General features: G+C 32.8%; 1 protein-coding gene across 1 annotated transcript in view; it reads left to right on the top strand.

The window, feature by feature from the left end:
* PRKN (parkin RBR E3 ubiquitin protein ligase) overlaps nucleotides 1-20,596 on the top strand; it is a 1,884,374-nt gene that overhangs the window by 142,327 nt on the left and 1,721,451 nt on the right. The gene's annotated exons all lie outside the window — the stretch shown is intronic.

Here is a 20,596-nt window from a genome sequence, read left to right as displayed (position 1 = left end):
TCTTCTCATATATTATATATATATTATATTTATATATGTATTCATATGTATATATATAGTTTTTAACAGTGTAGATTATGATTTCCTGCTGAGATCAGTTGATGAATTTTTAATGTATAAATAAAATGTGCCTATACCCTGATCCCTTTATTAACAAATCCTAAACATCATTGCTTTCTTAATACAGCATCAAATTGAATTAGCATTTTTGTTTTCCTCTATCTTATACCTACAAATGTAATTTTTAACATTACATAAGTATTACATTTATGCCATATCAAGTTTATATTATTTTTTCAAGGAATCATAGATTTAGAATTTTTTTATTCTGTCATTCAGTGTGATTTCTGTCCTTCCCAGGTCCATAAAATGTGGAAATTCAGCAATTATTCCTTCTCTGGCTACATCCAAAATATTAATAAAATGTTTACTAGCACATTCCCTCTATTGTCTCAGGAAAAAGCCTTGGTGGTACTTGATACAGTCTTGCATTCTACTCTCAAGGATGACATTTTGGATTCCATCATCCCACCAAGTCTGATGCTAATCATATGACATTGTCTAACCTGCATTGTTCTACTTTGTCTATAGTATAGCACAAGAGACTATGTCAAATGTATTTTTGGAATTTTACCATCTAGTACTCTGTCAAAAAATTAATTAGTTTGATACTCTCCCCTGTTGTATATCGTTTCTCTTCCACATTTCACGTTATTGTTAATGAAATGGTGGTGAGCTATAATTTGATGAACACAAGTCTGTTATAAGGTCATAGGCTGTAAATTTAGAGCTTGGAGGGTCCGCTACACCCAATTCCCTCATTTTCCATAAAAAGACAGTGACATAATTAAGGTCACATGGCTAGTAGGTAGGATTTAGACTTGGTCTTCCTGAATCAAAGTACAGTTCCCATTTGAGTTATAGCCTGCTTTCTCTCATTTAGTTACCCAAGTATTGCTTGAAGCTTTTCCAGTTTGATAAAACATTACAGTTTTGAAAGTATAGCCATAGATTCCAGGAACCTTATCATATCACAATCTAGAACTGAAGTAGAATCCTAACTATTCACTCCTATTTCTTACTATTCTGTAATCTTTATGGTCTATTTGTGTTGTTCTAATGACATTACTATTCTCTATATCTGCAATGATTTCTCTTGCCTCCATATCTTTGTTTAAGGTAACCTTTCCCTCGGCTTTCGCAAGTGGGATGCATTCTTGCTTTCCTTCTGGTTTGCCAAAATCCTTATCATCATTAAAGGTAAAGGTTAAGCCCCATATCCTTAAAGCATTTCATGATTATTCCTGTGAATCTTTTCTTTCTTTGAATTTAAGTTGATTGAAGTTGCAGTCAACTGTACACTGGTTAGTACTTAATTGTTTCACATATTTTCATTTTACTTTCTAAAAAAATTATGTTTCTTGAGAACAGGAGCCAGGCCTTATTATTTTTATAAACTTCTCGTAGTACTTGGCACAACAGTTGGCACAAAATAGTCAGTAAAAGCTGCTTGTTTTGATTTTGTATAAAATTCTGGTATTGTTTTAAACAAATTATGAAGAATTTGTCCAAAAAAATGATTTTAAAATGAAGAATTTTTTTCCCATCATGCTTTAAAATAACATGTGGGACAGCCATTGTTAAAAAAAAAAAAAAAAACAAGCTCGTTGGCTAAAATACAGTATTTTTGGCTGACTGTTATGCTGGACATGAGCTTTAGACAATTCAAGGCAAATGAACAGATTAATGGATTGAAATTGAGCAGCATAAAGTGTGTATTTTATGATTAACTTGATCTTTTAAGGTGATGACTACTATTGTTCTGCCAGATTCCAGCCTTGATGAACTCTCTTTGGGTAATAATTTATCCCTGTTGCCTTTGAGAAAGAACCTTATTTCATTTTAATATAGTCCATTCCTTTTATACCTGTCTTAGGTTTCATAAGTTCAGAAGCATAAAAAAGAAATCTTATTTTGGGTCAGAAAGTTTTAGATGAAGCATAAGTTTTAGGAGGTCTATTACAGAGCTGTTTGAAGATAATACCAGCATTTATCAATGTGATTGTTAAGACATCAGAAGGTCTTTTGGAAAAAGTATCATTAATATATAAAAAAGATACACAGGAAAGAGACAGCTTTCCTTTTTTAAAATCCCTTGCCAGCAATGACCATTCTGTGGTGGTATAGTCCTTGAGCATAAAGTGCTTATGACTTTTTTATTTATTCAAGTCTTTCACGGTAGCATTTAATAAATTATACTATGATGTGTTATTTCAAGGCTTTGAGAGCTAAAGTCGTTAATGTATAAAAGCATGAAAACAAAAGAATTGCCATACAAGGCCAGGCCAGTGTTCCATCCTGACTGATGCCCTTTGTCTTGACAGTGGCAGCAAAGAAGAGTCATTTATAGATAAGCATGATTTTACTCCTTCATACACACCTGAAAGATCAAGAATTTATCCCTAAAATTATGACATCTTTTAATAATGTATTATGAATCAGTTGTCCATAGATTTATTTAGATATCTTTGAAGGCATTTGTTTTAGGTGCTAAGACTCATTTTGTTAATAGTCTATAAACATTGATTTTACTGTTGCAATTCTAAACGTAAGATTCCTATCTAATGACTAGCAGGCAGACACCCAAGACAAATTTAAAAATATCACTATTGTAATTCTTGCTATTAATGTAACCAGAAGACATTAGAAAGTTGTAGCTAAATGGAAGGATGGCTAACAGGTTCTCTTTGGAGACTCAAAGAAGTTGGTTTCATGATGCATCTAAAAACATAATTTCATGGGACATTTAGCCCTTAGTGCTGGTGATGAGCCTAAGAAAAAATGACTACCCAAAGAAAATTGTACCTTCAGTGCAGAAGATGAATAGATGAAAGGCAGTGATTACCTTTTCTAGATATTCCAAATCAAGTCACCATTTGCACTGATGCTCTGTTGACTTCAGTGTGAAGGTGGGCAAAAAGGAGAATGTTTTAAAATATGATATAAAATATATTTAAATAGTAAGAAATTGAAAAGATCAAAGGCTGTTTAGAACCTTTTGCCTATATACTATGATTAACTTGGTTTAAGAAAAGTATTGGGGGGCACTGGAAGTGGTGAGAACCAAGTAATATTCTGGAAAAATGATACTGGATATGCATTAACAGTCAAAGGACAACTTGTCACTGATGCGGACGGAAATAATTTTTAAATTAACCTTCTATGAGCAGTGAGACTAATGATAAGTTAAAATCAAACAACACTAGATCAGAAGATAGAAGGAGAGAGTGATATGAACTAATTACAACAGATTCAACTTTATCTGTTTAATCAAAATATATTGACACCTAAAAGTGATAAGTAGACAAGGTTGATAATAACATTAACTCACAGTTCTATAGAATTCTAAGGTTTACTGGGTATTTTTGTAATAATAATTCTAATGATGAGAGCAAGAGTAAATATTATTATTCTAAACATGTGTATACACACAAATACATATATTTTCATTAAAAAATTTTTTAACTTGAAATTTTTTTTTTAACATTTTGAGTTCAAAATTCCCTTCCTTTTCTCCCTATTCCTTGAGAAGGCAAGCAATTATTACATGCAAGTTACTCACAGCAAAATGCCATATTACCCATGTTGCAAAAGAAAAGACTCCCCAAAAGAAAGAAAAAATAGAGAAAGTAAAAAAAGATACTTCAATCTGCATTCGGAGTTCATCTCTCTCTAGAGATGGATAGCATTTTCCTTTGGAATTGTCTTGATTAGAATAGCTAAGTCCTACCACCAATGATCACCTTTACAACATTGTTGTTACTATGTCTAGTGTTCTGGTTCTACTCATTTTACTTTGCATGAGTTCCTGTTAAGTCTTTCCAGGTTTTTCTGAAACCATCCTGCTCATCATTTCTTATAGAGAATCTGAGAGAATCAAATAAAAAATAATTTGAAGTAATAAACAACTTTGACCAAATTGCAGGATACAAAATAAAGCCACGTAAATCATCTGTTTTTCTTTATATTACTAACAAAACCCAGCAGCAAGAGATGGAAAGAGAAATCTCTTTTAAAGTTACCATAGACTCTATAAAATATTTGGGAGTCTACCCGCCAAAACAAACCCAGGGTCTATATGAACACAGTTACAAATACTTTTTGTGCAAATGAAGTCAGATCTAAATAACTGGAGAAACATCAGTTCGTAGGCAGGCTGAGCTAATATATTAAAAATGACAATTCTACCTAAATTAGTTTACTTATTCAGTGCCATACCTATCAAACTGCCAAAAAACTTTTATAGAGCTAGAAAAAATATCATAGTTCCTCTGGAGGTGCAAAAGGTCCAGTATATCAAGGGAATTAATGAAAAAAAAATGCTGGGGAAGGTGACCTAGCCCTACCAGATCTCAAATTGTATCATAAAGAAGCAATCATCCAAACAACTTGGTACTGGCTAAGAAAAAGAGGGGGGTAGATCAGTGGAATAGGTTGGGTACACATGACACAATAGTCAATGTGTATAGCAGTCTACTGTTTGATAAACCAAACAACCCCAGTTTCTAGGATAAGAACTTACTGTGTGACAAAAACTGCTGGGAAAACTGAAAAGTAGTGCAACAGAAGCTGGGCATAGACTAATGCCTGACATCATATACCAGAATAAAGTCCAAATGGGTACACAATCTAGGTATAAAAGCTGATACTATAAACAAATTAAGGGAGCAAGGAATCATTTATTTGTCAGATTTGTGGAGAATGGAAGGATTTTTGACCAAACAAGAGATAGAGAATACTATGAAATGCAAAATAGATAATTTTGATTACATTTAATTGAAAAGTTTTTGCAACCAGCATTAGGAGAGAAGCAGAAAACTGGGAAAGAATTTTTACAACTACTGTCAGTGATAAAGGCTTCATTTCTAAAATATATAGAGAACTGAGTGAAATTTACAAGAATACAAGTCATTCCCCAATTGATAAATTGTCAAAGGATATGAACAGGCAGTTTTCAGAGGAAGAAATTAAAGCTGTCTATAGTCATGAAAAATGGTCTAAATCATTATTGATTAGAGAGATATAAATCAAAACAACTCCAAAGTGCCACATCACACCTATCAGATTGGCCAACATGAAATAGGAAAATGGTAAATGTTTGGAGAAGATGTGGGAGAGTTGGAATGCTAATTCATTGTTGGTGGAGCTTTGAACTGATCCAACCAGTCTGGAGAGCAATTTGGAGCTATGCCCAAAGGGCTACAAAAATGTATACCCTTTGACCACAGTAACACTGTTTCTAGAGTTATATCCCAGAGAGATCATAAAAATGGGAAAAGGAACATGTACAAAAATATTTATAGCAGTTCTTTTTGTGATGGCCAAGAACTGAAAATCAGGGGAATGCCCACCAATTGGGGAATGGCCCAGCAAGTTGTGTTATATAAATGTAATGGAATACTATTGTGCTGTAAGAAATAATGAACAGGCAGACTTCAGAAATACCTGGATAGATTTATGAACTGATGTTGCATGAAGTGAGTAGAACCAGGAGAACATTATACACGGTAACAATCACAAAGTGTGAGGACAGCTTTTGATCAACTTAGTCTTCCACAAAAAGGCAAGGACCTACGACATTTCCAAAGAATTCATGATGCAAAATGCCATCCACATCCAGAGAAAGAACTACAGAATTGGAATGCAGAATGAAGCAGACTATTTTCTCTTTTGTTATGTATGGTTTTGTTTAGTTTTACTCATGCTTTCTCTCATTTGTTTTAATTCTTCTATGCAACATGACTAATGTGAAAATGTGTTTAATAAGAATGTGTGTGTGTAGAGCCCATATGAGATTGCATGCCATTGAGGGGAGGAAGAGCAGAAGGAGGGGGAAAAAATTTAAAACTTATGGAAGTGATTGTCAAAAATTGAAAACAAATAAATTTAAAAAAAAAAACAGTAAAAAAAATTTACTTATAATTCCATCTGGTCCTGGAGATTTTTTCTTAGGGACCTTGTTGATGTCTTGTGCAATTTCTTTTTCTAAGACAGTTATTTAAGTATTCTATTTCCTCCTCAGTTAATCTGGTCAGGTTATTATTTTTTGTTTTTGAGAAATATTCATCCATTTTAGTTTGATTGTCATGTTTTGCTGGCATGTAAATGGGAAAAATAATTCCAGTAACTGCTTTAGTATCATCTTCATAGGTGGTGCATCCACCCTTTTATATTTGATACTAATAATTTGGTTTACTTCTTTTTTAAAATCAGATTAACTAATGGTATATTTATTGTATATTTTCATAAAACCAGCTCATAGTAGTTCAATGTGTTTGCTTCATGCTCTCAATTTTATTACCCTTCTATTTGTTTTTCAGGATTTCCATTTTGGTGTTTAATTAGGAATATTTATTTTGTTCTTTTTCTAGGTTGTTTTGGTTTTGGTACATGCCCGATTTGTTGATCTGCTCTTTCTCTCTTTCATTGATGTTTCACATTTAGAGATGTTAATTTTCTTCTAAGTTCTGATGTGGCTGTATCACACATATTTGGGATATTGTTGTCATTCTCATTAATGAAATTATTTTTTCTTTAATTTATTTTTGATTTACTCATTCTTTAGCATGATTTTATGCTATGTTTTCCCATAGCTATGTTTTTCCCAAAAAAAGCATTTTACTTCTTTGCCTATCATTCCTTTTAGCAAGATGTAGTTTCCCTGCTTATCCCTTTTAATTAGGTTGCTTTTTGTTGTAATTGTTTTGTCTAAAATCATGATTGCTTACTACCCTTGCCTGTTTTTTTAACATCTGTTGAAGCATTATAGATTCTGTTCTAGGCCCTTATTTTAAGTCTGTGAGAGTCTCTCTATTTCAAGTGCATTTCTTTTCATAAAATTAACTTGTTTTCAGTTTTTGGCAATCACTTCCATAAGTCTTAAATTTTTTCGACTCCCTTCCCCTTCCTCCCCACAACGGTATGCAATCTTTTATGGGTTCTACACATACCTTCTTATTAAACACATTTTCACATTAGTCATGTGGCATAGAAGAATTAAAATGAATAGGAGAAACCATGAGAAAAGCAAACCAAACCAAATAAAACATAACACAAAAGAAAATAGTCTGCTTCATTCTGTGTTCCAATTCCATAGATCTTTCTCTGGATGTGGATGGCATTTTGCCTCGAGTCCTTTGGGAATGTTTTAGGTCCTTGCATTGCTGTGAGGGGCTAAGCCTATCAGAAACAGTCCTCACACATTGTGGTTGTTGCTATGTACAAAGATCTCCTGGTTTTGCTTCTTTCACTCAGCATCAGTTCATATAAGTCTTTCCAGGCTTCTCTGAAGTCCTCCTGTTCATCATTTCTTATAGCACAATAGTATTCCATTACATTCATATACCACAACTTGTTCACCCATTCCCCAATTGATAAGCTTCCCCTCAATTTCCGGTTCTTGGCCACCACAAAGAGAGCTGCTATAAATATTTTTGTACATTTATAAACAGCATATTGTTAAATTCTGGTTTCTAATCTCTTCTTCAATCCACTTTTATTTTATGGATGAATTTATCCCATTCACATTCACAGTTATGTTTACTAACTGTATCTTTCCTTCCATTCTATTTTCTTCTATATATCCATCTCTCTTTTTATCCTCTTCAACCTCTAAAGTCTGTTTTGCTTCTGAGCACTGCCTTTCTTATGGCAGTTAAGTAGCATAGTGGACTGAGTGCCAGGCCTGAAGTCAGGAAAACTCATCTTCATAAGTTCATAAGGCCTCAGAGACTTAGTTGTGTGATTCTTCGCAAATCACTTAACGTTATTTGCCTCAGTTTCCTCATCTGTAAAATGAGCTGAAGAAGTAAATGGTAAAACACTCAAGTACCTTTAACAAGAAAACCCCAAATTGGTTCACACAGAATTGGACCTGACTGAAAAAGAACTAAACAACTACCTTCCTTTATCTACTGTCCCTTTAATCATTTCCTCCTTTCTTTTGTCCTTTTCCTCTCCTTCTTCCCTGATCACTAAGAATAGATTTCTATTTCTACCATTTAAGTATATAATTATTCCTCTTTGCACCAGTTTAGATGTGCTTGACATTCAATCACTGCCCCCACCCTCTCCCACCATTTTCCATTCCACTATCAAAGCTCTTTCTTGTACTCTAAATTCTTTTATGTGAGATAGTTTCCCCCATTTTTCCTCTTCCTTTCCCCTTCTCCCAAGGCATCCCTTTTTTTCCCCCATCCATTTTTTTTACATCATCCCACATTATCAGCTTACTCCTATACCTTCTTTCTATCTAGAGTCCTTCTAATTGCTGTAGTGAAAACGTCTTAGAAGTTACATGTATCATCTTCCCATATAGAAAGGTAAATAGTTTATTGAGTCCCTTATGATTTTTCTTTTATGTTCATCTTTTTATGCTTTTTTTGAATCTTCTGTTTGAATGTCACATTTTCTATTTAGCACTGATCTTTTTTGTCAGGAATGCTCAAAAGTTGTTTATTTCATTGCATATCCATATTTTCCTTTGAAAGATTATGTTGTTTTGCTGGATGTGTTATTCTTGGTTGTAATCTCATATTTTTTGCTTTCCAGAATATCATATTCTGAGCCATTTGCTCCTTTAATGTATAAGCTACTAAATCTTGTGATTCTGACTATGCCAAGTGTTTTTTCGTTGACCAGAGAACTCTGGAATTTCACTGTGATATTCTAGAGAATTTTCCTTTTGGGATCTCTTTCATATTGTGATGAGTGGATTATTTCAATTTATGTTTTGCCATCTGGTTCTAGGATTTTAGGGCACTTTTCTTGAAATATGATGCCTTGACTCTTTCTTTGATCATGATGTTGAAGGAGTCCAGTATTTCTTAAATTATCTATTCTTGATCTGTTATCCAGGTCAATTGTTTTTCTGATTAGATATTACTTATTTTCTTCTATTTTTCATTCTTTTGACTTTATTTTTTCTTGAAGTCTCATGGAGATATTAGCTTCTACTTGCCCAATTCTAATTTTTAAGGAATGATTTTCTTCAGTAAGATTTTGTAACTTTTCCCATTTGGTCAATTGTGCTTTTAAAGGAGTTGTTTTCATGAGTGAAGTTTTGAACCTCTTTTTCCATTTGACTAATTCTATTTCTTTTAAGGCTTTTTCTTCAGTATTTTCCTGCCTCTTTTACCAATATATTAATTTTCACAATTTTCTTCCTGTTCTCTCATTTCTTTAACTCATTTTTCCTCTACTACTCTTATTTGATTTGAAAAATAATATTCTAGCTTTTCCAGGAATTCTTATTGGGCGTGTGTCCAATTCATATTTTTTCATTGAGGCTTTGTTTGTGACTATTTTGACTTTATTATCTTCTTCTGAGTTTGTGTCTTGATCTTCCCTGTCACCATAGTACTTTTATGGTCATGTTCTTTTTTGCTGTTTTTGTAATTTGCTCATTTTTCCACCAGAATACTTGATTTTGAACTTTATGTTAAAGTTGAGCTCTGTTCTTGGTGTGATAGGGGAGGAGAAGCACTGTCTAAAGCTGCAGGTTTTTTCTCACTGTTGTTTTCTGAGCTGTTTCTTGGGGTTTGGAAATTTTCAGTACTTCCAAGGTCATGTGACTTGGGGATCAGTGTCCCTTCTTTCCTGATCTGCACTTAGGTCCTTACACAGGAAGAGTTCCTGATTCCTTGGACTTAGAAGTAGTATTGCTTGCCATGGTCTCTAAACCCTGGTGGCTCAAAGCTACTGCTTTTTCCTTAGGCCTTCCACTTCCTCTTGACCAAAAGTACTCCTCTCTGCCCTTAAACTGTGATCTAGAAGTGGGTAGAGACAATGGATTTGCCAAATAATATCTGGTCCTATGTCCAGTGCTAGCATAGTGGTCACTTGTAATCTATTTTTAACCAGTTGCCAGGTTCCTTTATCACCTCTGGCTTGAGACCTTTGGAAGCTGCTTGTTGCTTCTGTTGCTACCATCTAGTGCCCAAATTGGTGCATCATCGACATGGCTTGAGGTCAGCCTCCACCCCCATGTCGCAGATTTCTTTAACCTCTTAAGTTGTCTTGGATTGGGAAAATGTCTCACCCTGACATTTTGTTGGCTCTGCCACTGAAAAGTTTGATTTGAGGCGTTATTTTAAAATTGTTTTGAGGGGAATATTGGGAGAACTCAGCTGAGTGCTTTCACTACTCTGCCATCTTGGCTTTGCTTTGCTAATATCCCTATTTTATATATGAGAAATTGAGATCCTAAAGTTACTTTCCTGTGATTTCATTGCTAGTGTGCATCTTGACATGAAGTCTAGTACTTGATATAAGCATTATTGCTTTACTCTTGGCAGTAAATAAGGAAAAAATAACATTGATTCAGATTATCACCATTTCCTACAAAACTTTTGCTTATACAAAGCAAATGTCACAATAAGGAGGCCAAAGAGGCCAGAAATTTCTATATTAAACAGGAAACTATTGCTGGTTTTGGCAAGTGGATGCGCATGATATGTCTCTTACATTTATGAGAATATATAAAATCATTAGTTAAATATCGTAGAGGAAGATGTTAGAAGTTTATAGTACAATTGATTCACAGTGTATTTACCATAGTGCTTAAAACTGACCGAATTGTGGGGTAATATAATTTTTAACTGGTGCTGAATTAAACATCTTTTGTAGCATTTTTATATGTTTCTTAGAGAATTATCATCTTTTGAACTGATATTTGGAATCTTAGATAAATATACTGTTGGTTTATCCCATTTAGTAAAACTTTGAGACTGAAATAACTTGTTTGCTTATTAATAATTATTACAGTATGTAAAAGATTGCCACTATTTTACCTTTAAATTTTTCCTGACCTATGCATAATGTTTCTTCTTAGACATACAGTTTTGTAAATGGAAATCAGTTATTCCTGTTTGCTCTTTCTCTAGTTTATAATAATTTTTGTCTTTCAATGTGCGAGTAGATATGCTTGCAACTTAAAATATATTAGGGAAGATAAACAGCAGAGCATATTGAGTTCTAATTGCATTTTTATTGTTTTGTCTTTAGCATACATGGAATAAAATAATGTTTTGGGGCATGGGAATTACTACTCTGCATTATTTGCTTATGCAAGAAGAAAAAAGCAAGATTGAATGGAAATACTTTCTAACAACTTCAGAGTTAATAAAAATTATTTCCTTGTTCCAACTTTGCTTTTCCATTCCACTGTTGCTGCTGAAATTTAGCTAACTATCTGCACATCAATAAAAATATGTTCTAGGTCTGGAGTTGAACAATTAAAGGACCTCTGACTTATTTTACATTACTTCTCTTGCTGCACCAAGAGTTCAAATCGTATCAGACAAGTAGCTGTTCCCCATTCTTTTTTCTGCTTTTCCTGAGCATTCATAAAAAATCATTCTCCCACCTAACCATGAGCTTGGAATACATTCCCTTCTACATCTGTCCCCAATGAAATCCTTCTCTTCAAGACCCAATTCATCTGCCACCATCAGCTAATCCTGAGCCTTTCTCTGTCTCTTTCCTCTTTAAAAGCAATCACTTCTTCCTCAGAGCAGTTTGACTTTCCTCCTTGAACATATTGTATTCAACCTTTCACAATCTTACTCCACTATAATATTGTAAGCTACCTAAAGACAGGAATTCATCTCTGTATCTCTAGAACCTATCACTATGCCTTGTACGTCAGAAGTGTTTAAAAAATATTAATTGAATTGAATATTCTATGGGCTAGAAAGATTAGGTTGGTCAGCAAGGAGCCTGAATTTTTAGTAATTCCACAGAAGCAAAAATTGAAGAAAACTCACAATTTATCCTGAAATGAGGGTCATCAAACTGATTGGGTTTAGATAGAGACTTCTTAAACATTGAGCCAATGAGCAAACTTAAAATCTGTAGAGATTAATTTTCAAAAAAGTTTTTTTGAGTAATTTGTTTTGTCTATTAAAAAGATTATTTATCATTATTTAATTCAGCAAACATTTATTAAGTACTGACATGGAACAACCATGTGAAAAAAAATGTACCACATCACTGATAATAAGAGAAATGCAATTTGAAATAATTCTGATGTCCCACTTCACATCTGTAAGATTGGCAAAGTTGACAAGAGAGGAAAATAGCATTTGTTAGAAGGCATAGGGAAGGACGATAGCATTCTGAATAAAATTTAGATTGCTATCCAAAAAATTTGGCCCAACAGTACTACTGTTATTCCAAAGAGGTAAAGGACAGAGGGAAAGCACTCTCAAATACAATAATATTTATCGCAACACTTTTTGTTATTTAAAAAAAGTGACAAAATAATTCATCAGTTGGATAACTTTAATAAATTGTGGTATTTAAATGTAGAAAGAAACATAATAATGAATGAAATGAACTCTAAGAAGTCTGGAATAGTTTGTATGAGCTGATGTAAAGTTAGCAGAACTGGAACAATTTACATGGTGATGAAAATAGTAATGTATGAGGAGAAACAACTTTGAGAAACCTCAGACTTCTAATCAAAGCATGAATCATGAGTTTTAAAGCATGATGAAGATATCTGTCTAGATATATTTCTGTGTATATATATACACATATACATACACATATATACATATATACACACACACCTACACGTACACATACATATTCATGTATAATGTGTGTAGAAGAAAACAAAAAATCAAGCATAAGGGAACAGAAATAGAATAATATTATTTTACCTTGGTAAATGTAAAATATATTTCTTTTAAAAACTATATATATAGTAGTTTATGCATATTTATGCGTGTATAAGTATAAATATTTTTATAATAAATACAATAAATATACTTTAATATTTTATTATTTATATTTTATAATATCTTATAATTTATAATATTTATATATTATATTTATTATATATTAATGTAGTAATGTAGTCGATTAATATATTAATAATTAATATTATCGTAACATAATATTATATATTATTATATAATTGTATATAATATATTATATATGGGTATATATAATATATAATATGAAATATGCAATACTTTATAATAATATTTTAATATAATTTTATAATAAATATAAACATATTTATGCATATATAAGCAAAAGTTTACATTTTCTCATGCAGTCGTCTTTCTTGTTTCTTAAAATGTCTGTGTTGAAGATTTGCTTGTCCTACAGAGTTGTTATAAAAAAGAACTTTCAGCTGTAAAGCATGATATAAATGTGAGTTGTACTCCATGCTAATGTTTATCAGTAATATAACATTGATTTCATATATATATACTTATATTTATATATACATATTTTTAGTAGTGCCTGTGAATCCTTCATGGTAGGGAGCTCAGTATAAGAAACTCCATCTACCAAGCAAATCAGCACCTTGTGAATGTCTGAAGTTTTACTTCAGACATTGAGAGATTAAGGGACTTAACCAGGGTTTCATAGCAACTATGTGTTAGATGTAGGTCATGAACCAGACTTCTTGGTTCTAAACTCAATTCTCTCTCCATTATGCCACACTCTCTATGTTAATATTAGAGCACATTGGTAATGATTAACAATTAATTGATTAACAATTGCAGGGAAGGGTAATAATATAATACTATCTCTTAGTAGGTATGAATCTATGACAGTCATAGGAAAATCACTTTTACTTCATCAAGCCTTGGATTTCTCAGCTGTAAAATTGGTTTAATGATGCTTATAAAACCTGACCCCAAAAAAGCGTGGTGAGGGAAGCTTTTTGCAAATCTGAAGTTATTATAAAATTAAAAACTGTTGCTATTATATCATCGTTTCTGTTATTGTTATTATCATTTAACCTGTTTTCCCTTTATGAGCTCTTATGGGGGATAACAGCTCCATACAAATGCTATATGTGGTCAATGAAAAGATATTCAAAGTGCTATCTGAAGTATCATCTGAAATTCTTCATGTTTCCATTCTTAAGAATGCTAGTTGGTTTAGTTTGTGTACAAATTATACCCCATCCTCCTTCCCATGACATTTCTTTGTTAGCTCTGTTAGATTTTATAAGAGAACAAGTCTATTAAATTTGAGATCATATTTCCAATGCAGGGTATATTGTTACAGATTCTCTATTACCCATATAAGACTTTTTTCCTTTCTCTTCTCTAGCATGGCTGGTACTTATATTGTTACTGTATACCTCACTTATTACATAGGTGAAATGGAATAGCTAAGGATATCTCAGAAAGAATATGACTTTGCTAGCTCTGTTCTATCAATCAATTTATTTGTAAGCATAAACTTTCCATTTTTCTGAATTGAAAGAAGAGAAAGCCTTACTTAATATAAAGCTCTTTTGATATACTCTGATTATGCATTATGTAACAGTATTTTCCTTTGCTATAATTCATAATATAACAGTTATATGTTTTACAGTCAGCAACATCAGCAGAAATCACATTTTAAAATTAACCTGTTAGGGTAGAATTCTAACCCTTACAACTGTGAGCTTTGTTTATTCTATATGAACTAGAAGCATTATCAGCTAAATGTTTCACTAATCATGTAAAAAGAATATGATCAGGGAATAATAGAGGAAAAAATTTTGCTGAATGTTTTGAATAGCTTTTGAAATAGAAGTGTTAAAATTATCTAGACAAAATGGTTAAAATTTTAACGAAGAGATCAAAGTTCACTCTTAAGATCCTGGGATGGTAGATAAAGAGGCACAAGAGTATTTCTTGAACTACTCCAGAAAAAAAGAATTTTTCAGTTCCTTGTAAACTGCTCTTACAAGCCCACAACATGTATGTCCCCTCAAAATGCATGACAGTAGCATACCTAGAGCTAATAGAGAGAATATGTCCATTCTAGAATCCATTGTCTTTCTGTTTCAATTCATTGACACTTTCTTGGAAGACTCAAATTTCATTTTTTTAAATAATTTATTTGTTTTCAATTTTCAATAATCACTTCCATAAGTCTTAAATTTCTCCTCCTCCTTCCCCCCTCTCTTTTCAAGAGAGCATGCAATCTTATATGGGTCCTACACATATGTTCTAATTAAACATATTTTCACATTAGTCATGTTACATAGAAGAATTAAAAAGAATGAGAGAAACCAAACCAAACCAAAACATAACACAGGAGAGAAGAGTGTGCTTCATTCTGCATTGTGATTCCATAGTACTTTCTCTGGATGTGGATGGCATTTTTCTTCAAGAGCCTTTTGGGAATGTTTTAGTTCCTTGCATTACTGTGAAGTCTATCAGAAACAGTCCTCATACACTGTGGCTGTTGCTGTGTACAGTGTTCTCCGGTTCTGTTCATTTCACTCATTTAAGCTCAAATTTCATTTTTTGTGTGACAAGTGCCATATTAACCCATCACCTGAGACAGGAAGTGCTGTTGCTCCTCTACCCACTCTGTTGCTTTTCACAGAATCATAGGATCATTTATTAAGAGCTAGAAGGAACATTGGAAGGCATACAGTCCACGTTCCCTTCATTTTATAGATGAGGAACTGAAGCCTAGTGTTGTGACTTTGCCCAAGGTCTCTCACATAGCAACACTTAGATCCAGGTGCCCTTATTCTGAATCCAGTGTGTTCCAAGAAACACTTGTCATTTGTCACCATTGCCATGAGATACCTACTATCATTCCCAATGTGAATTTCCCTACTTCTTTTTTTAAATTATGTAAAGAGTATCCTAAATCTGTTGGTACTACTTTAGTTTCTTCTCCTTGTACTAGACTACCAATAAGGAAGATCATTATCAGTCGCACTGCCTCCTGAAGTATAGTAGAAGGAGTGTTTGCCGTAGATTCAGAGGACCTGACTTCTAATTCTGGTTCTGCTACTTACTGACTGTGTGACCTTGGGCAAGTCATTTGCTTTCATCAATGGTTTTCTCAGTTTTAAAATTAAATGTTTACAGTAGATAACCCATAAAGATTCTTCCAGCTCTAAATTCATGTTCCTAACTTGTTAGATTGGATTCTATAAAATTTCTAATTTCTATTAAGTTAATAATATTAAAATAAAATAAAATATTTAAAGGACCTTTAAAATCCTTAGGGTACCATATAAATTAAAGGTGTTATCACCCTTGTGTTGACTATTGATTATTAATTATTGCCTAATATCTACATGACACTCATTGCCCACTATGGACTTTATGGTCTGTTTTTAAATTTTTTTTGATAATCTCAAAATGCTTCTTCAGTTAGTAAATACATACACACACACATATCCACACCTCCTCTTGAGCACAAGATCATGGTAGGAAGAGTAGGACATGACAGGCTGGTCATAGCATGACATCATAAACTCTTCTGAGGCATACTCTTCATGTTCTGCAAAGGGAACAATGGATTACCCATAAACAGATATGAGAGATGGAAGAACCAGACGCCAAATAATAACTCTTCTTTACGTATTTCAGAAACAGATCAAGAGATACAACACATGAAATATTCTAAGTTACTTCTATATAAATTTGCTGTTTTGTTAGGAAATGGGAGGGTATTAACAGATCTCCAATAAACCTCCTAGGATTTCCAGATTACCAATTTTAAAATTATTTTTAAATACTCTACCACTAAGAGCTTCTAAACGAAATCTTGCCAAAAAGTATATAAATACCCAAATGAAAACATTATAACATTTGCTTTACTGGTTTTTATGTTCAAAATAGCCTTCATATGTAGAAAACATGGTATCTACTAATAATCTAATACTGTACACATTTTATTGTTTTGTTAGTGGAATGATTTAAATAATTATTTAGAACTGATTTCAGTGGTCTTATGACTGTGTCCCCAACATCTCAGATTGCAGGCCCTGTGAAGTGCATTTGCCATTTTAAAACTCAAGAATAATGTTAAGCACCTATGATTTAGGATGAAATGAACTGCCCTCTAAAGCACTCTTCAGGAACCAAGGTATTATGTTGGGGTTTTTTTTTGGACTTCGCTGGAAAAACACACCTTAATGAATCAAGATGTCTTAGTATATAGTAAATCACATATTTCTGTAATTATATACGAAGCCCTGATACATTTTTCCCATAGAGAAACTTTTTAGACAAATCCACTATCTTACATTTAAAGAAGTAAAGATTCTTTGGGAGCTATGAATCTAAATAAGTTTCAGTCTAAAAGAGAGTTTTATTGCAGATTGATAATCCCCTTGGTTTATAATAAAAGTGCTGACACAGCCTTAGCTAGGGCATAACAAATGAAAAGCTATAATGTTTCCCTGTCAAAAATTCCTATTTATTACCAGTGCCCTAACAGATGTGCCTTACTGCTGTTAGATTCCCCCCCAAAGTTAATTGCTTGTCTATCAAAAAGATAAACATCTTCTTTTTAAACTTTGGGATATTACGTGTGAGGAAGAAAACACCCTGCAAATATGTAGTGTCCAAAATTCATTTGAAGTAAGCACTAGCATACTTTTCTGCAAACCATCAGGCAGCCTAATGAAAAGAATCATCCACATCTCTCCAAGTATTGGCAGCATGTTTATATGGGAGAAGTTATAGTTTGGTGAAGTCAAATAGATTTACTCAAATATAATTTTAATTATTAATAAATCAAAGCCCCAATTAAAAATTTAGTATTTTATTTTTCTCTATTTACATATAAAAAACAATTCTTTGCTTTTGTTTTTAAAATTTTGAGTTCCAAATTCTATCCTGTCCTCTCTCTGCATCAAGGCAAACAATTAGATATAGGTTATACATATGTAGTGATACAAAACCTGTCCATAATAGTCATGTTATGAAAGACAACATAGACAAAAAAACTCAAGAAAAATAAAGTTAAAAAGGTTCTTCAATCTACATTCAGACCCCATCAACTCTTTCTCTGGGGGTGGATAGCATTTTTCATCATAAGTCCTTCAGAATTGTTATGCATCTCACTTTGCTGAGAATAGCTGTCATTTACAGCTGATCATCTTACAACATTCTGTTATTTTGTGCACAGTAAATCTGACTTTTCATCAGCCCATGCAAGTCTTTCCAGGTTTTTCTGAGAGCATCCAGCTCATGATTTCTTATAGTATAAATAGTATCCATTTTAATCACACACCATGATTTATTCAGCCATTCCCCTATTGATGGGCATCCATTCAATTTCTAATTCTTTGCCCCCAGAGAAGAACTGCTTATACATATTTTTGTACTATAGGTCCCTTTGCTTTATTTTTAAAAAGTCTCTTTTGGGATACAGATCTAGTACTGGTTTGACTTGGTCAAAGGATATGCATGGTTTTATAGACCCTTGTAATTTTTTTTTTTTTTTTTGCGAGGCAGTTGCCGTTAAGTGACTTGCCCAGGGTTTAACAGCTAATAAGCATGAAGTGTGTGTGAGGCTAAATTTGAATTCAAGTTTTTCTTACTACAGGGATGGTGCTCTCTCTGCTGTGCCACCTAGCTGCCTCAAAGTCCCAATTTAATTTAATTTATTTTTTTTTAGAAAGAGCATAAATTCTTATATTCATAGAATTTTCAACCTGGAAGAGATCTTTGAGATTCCTCTTCCCATTTTTACCTCAAGGAAACTGAGGCCTATTGTAGAAGATTTAAAACATTGGGTTGTTAGTATTTTATTGTAGAGTGAAAAGGCTCCTAAGAGTGCAATTATTATATCAAGCTACCTTCATCCTGATGTCTAGTAGGCTTTTGGGTTGTCTTTGCTTGCTGTCAGTTGTAATATGATCAGGGGATATAAATTGATTTGGATATTAATTTGAGTGAAACATAATTAGGAAATTAACTTTGTTGTCAGAAATATCAGGTAATTCATTCCTAAATCAAATGTGATTTGACTTGGAAATTCTATAACAACCAGAATTTGTATAATGATTTTAAAAAAATTACAAACTTTCCAAGTTAGTGTCTTATTTTGTTCTTTGTAAGAGGTTGGTAGTGAAGGGATTACTATTTTCGTGGAAATTAGATAACAAAATAGTTAATTGATAGAGATCCCTAGAATTTTTATTAGGAGTGACGTAGATTTTAATTCCAGCTGTGACTTTTGCTAGCTGTGTGACCATGGGCAAGTCACTTAACCTCTTAAAGACTAATTTATAAGTTGGTGACAATAATGCCTGTAATACTTCCCTCATTAGAGTTGTTATAAGCATCAGATAAGGTCATACACAGAAAGCAATTTGCCAGTCTTAAATGCCAGCTCTGATTATTATAATTATCATCATAGTTATCTTTTTCTCATTGTTTTTGATGGGGCGTAGATAGAAGTGGTAAGAGAAAAAAAATCACTTCTGCTTTTATTTTATATTTAATATTCTATAAAAACTTGCATAGGTGGGTAAAATTACTTCCTTAAGCTAAATAAGATCATCAAGATATAAACTTGTCTTCTACAGAATCACTTCAAGCATCATCAGATTAACTCAGGTAAGAGACTGATTGAATGGGATGGTCTCTGTTTTATTCTCTTTCCAGGTGATTTCATCTTAGATTAGTGTATTTTGAAAGCTTTTCATTCCATATAGTTGGGAAATGATGGATATTTGGTATGGCAACCTCTGTTAAAAACATTGCTAATTTTTATGGATGTTTAACAGCCAGGTTGTGGGAAATAATTTTATCTTCAATGAAGTTCAAGTTCCGATGTAATTTATTTTTTTAATTACTGAGGATATTTATAGGTTTCTATTTGTGGTATGGCGATTTGTCATCTTTTAGTTTATAAAAGATTATAAGCTTCTGGTGTAAAATATTAACCACTTGATCACGTCTTTCTTGGCATCTGTCATATCTGTTAAATATTAGCAACCTGCTTTGATTTGATGCGGTTTTCATCATTTCATTGAATAGTCTCCATCCAGCAGTGAATCCAGACTCCTAAAGAATACTTTTCTATAATTTTTATTCTCTTTATTCTCTTATTCTCAGTCATTATCATATACATATACAATTCTAAAAATCAGATTTCACTGACTCAGTAATTTGTTTCATGCTTAATTGTTGAGATTTTATTATGTTCATATGAATATTACCTGTGGTGCATCATTTGATTACACTCTTGAGTCTTAAGCATTTCATAGGCTACATGAAGAGGAAAAGCAGTTTTTACTAATGGCATGTACATTCTGTCTTTTTGATCCAAAGGAATGTGCACAAATTTTAACCTTTTTATTATGTACTCTGACAACATCTATCAAACCTCTTCTTTCTATTTGAACAAAGAAATGTGCATTTTTCTATAGCTAACTCATCTCATCTCTGGTGTTTCCTGAATACTGTACCATCTTCTCTTTGCACACTTTCCATATCTACTGTCATACATTTTATCATGCCAAAAATAAGTGTTAAGACTGGTATCGGGTTTTATTTTTTGTATGTACCTTTGCTTTTTAGTTGTTCCTTAAATTCAGTTGATTGTGGACTTTTAAAATTCAGTTCTGCCAATGTCTTTCATGTTATTGGATTTGGTCCATTCATAATTGAAGTTAGGAGAGTTTGTAATGCTTTTCCTTCATTTTTTAAAATGTTGATTTGTTTCAGATTTATGTTTTATAATTTTTCTATTGATCCCTGTGATTGGTTTTGCTTGCCACATGTTCACTTACCTTCCCTTGCTCTGTTTTACT

This window comes from Notamacropus eugenii, chromosome 2, assembly GCF_028372415.1.
Source record: "Notamacropus eugenii isolate mMacEug1 chromosome 2, mMacEug1.pri_v2, whole genome shotgun sequence".
NCBI lineage: Eukaryota > Metazoa > Chordata > Mammalia > Diprotodontia > Macropodidae > Notamacropus > Notamacropus eugenii.
Note: the sequence above shows the minus strand (reverse complement) of the source record. Positions and strands in the feature narration are given on the sequence as shown.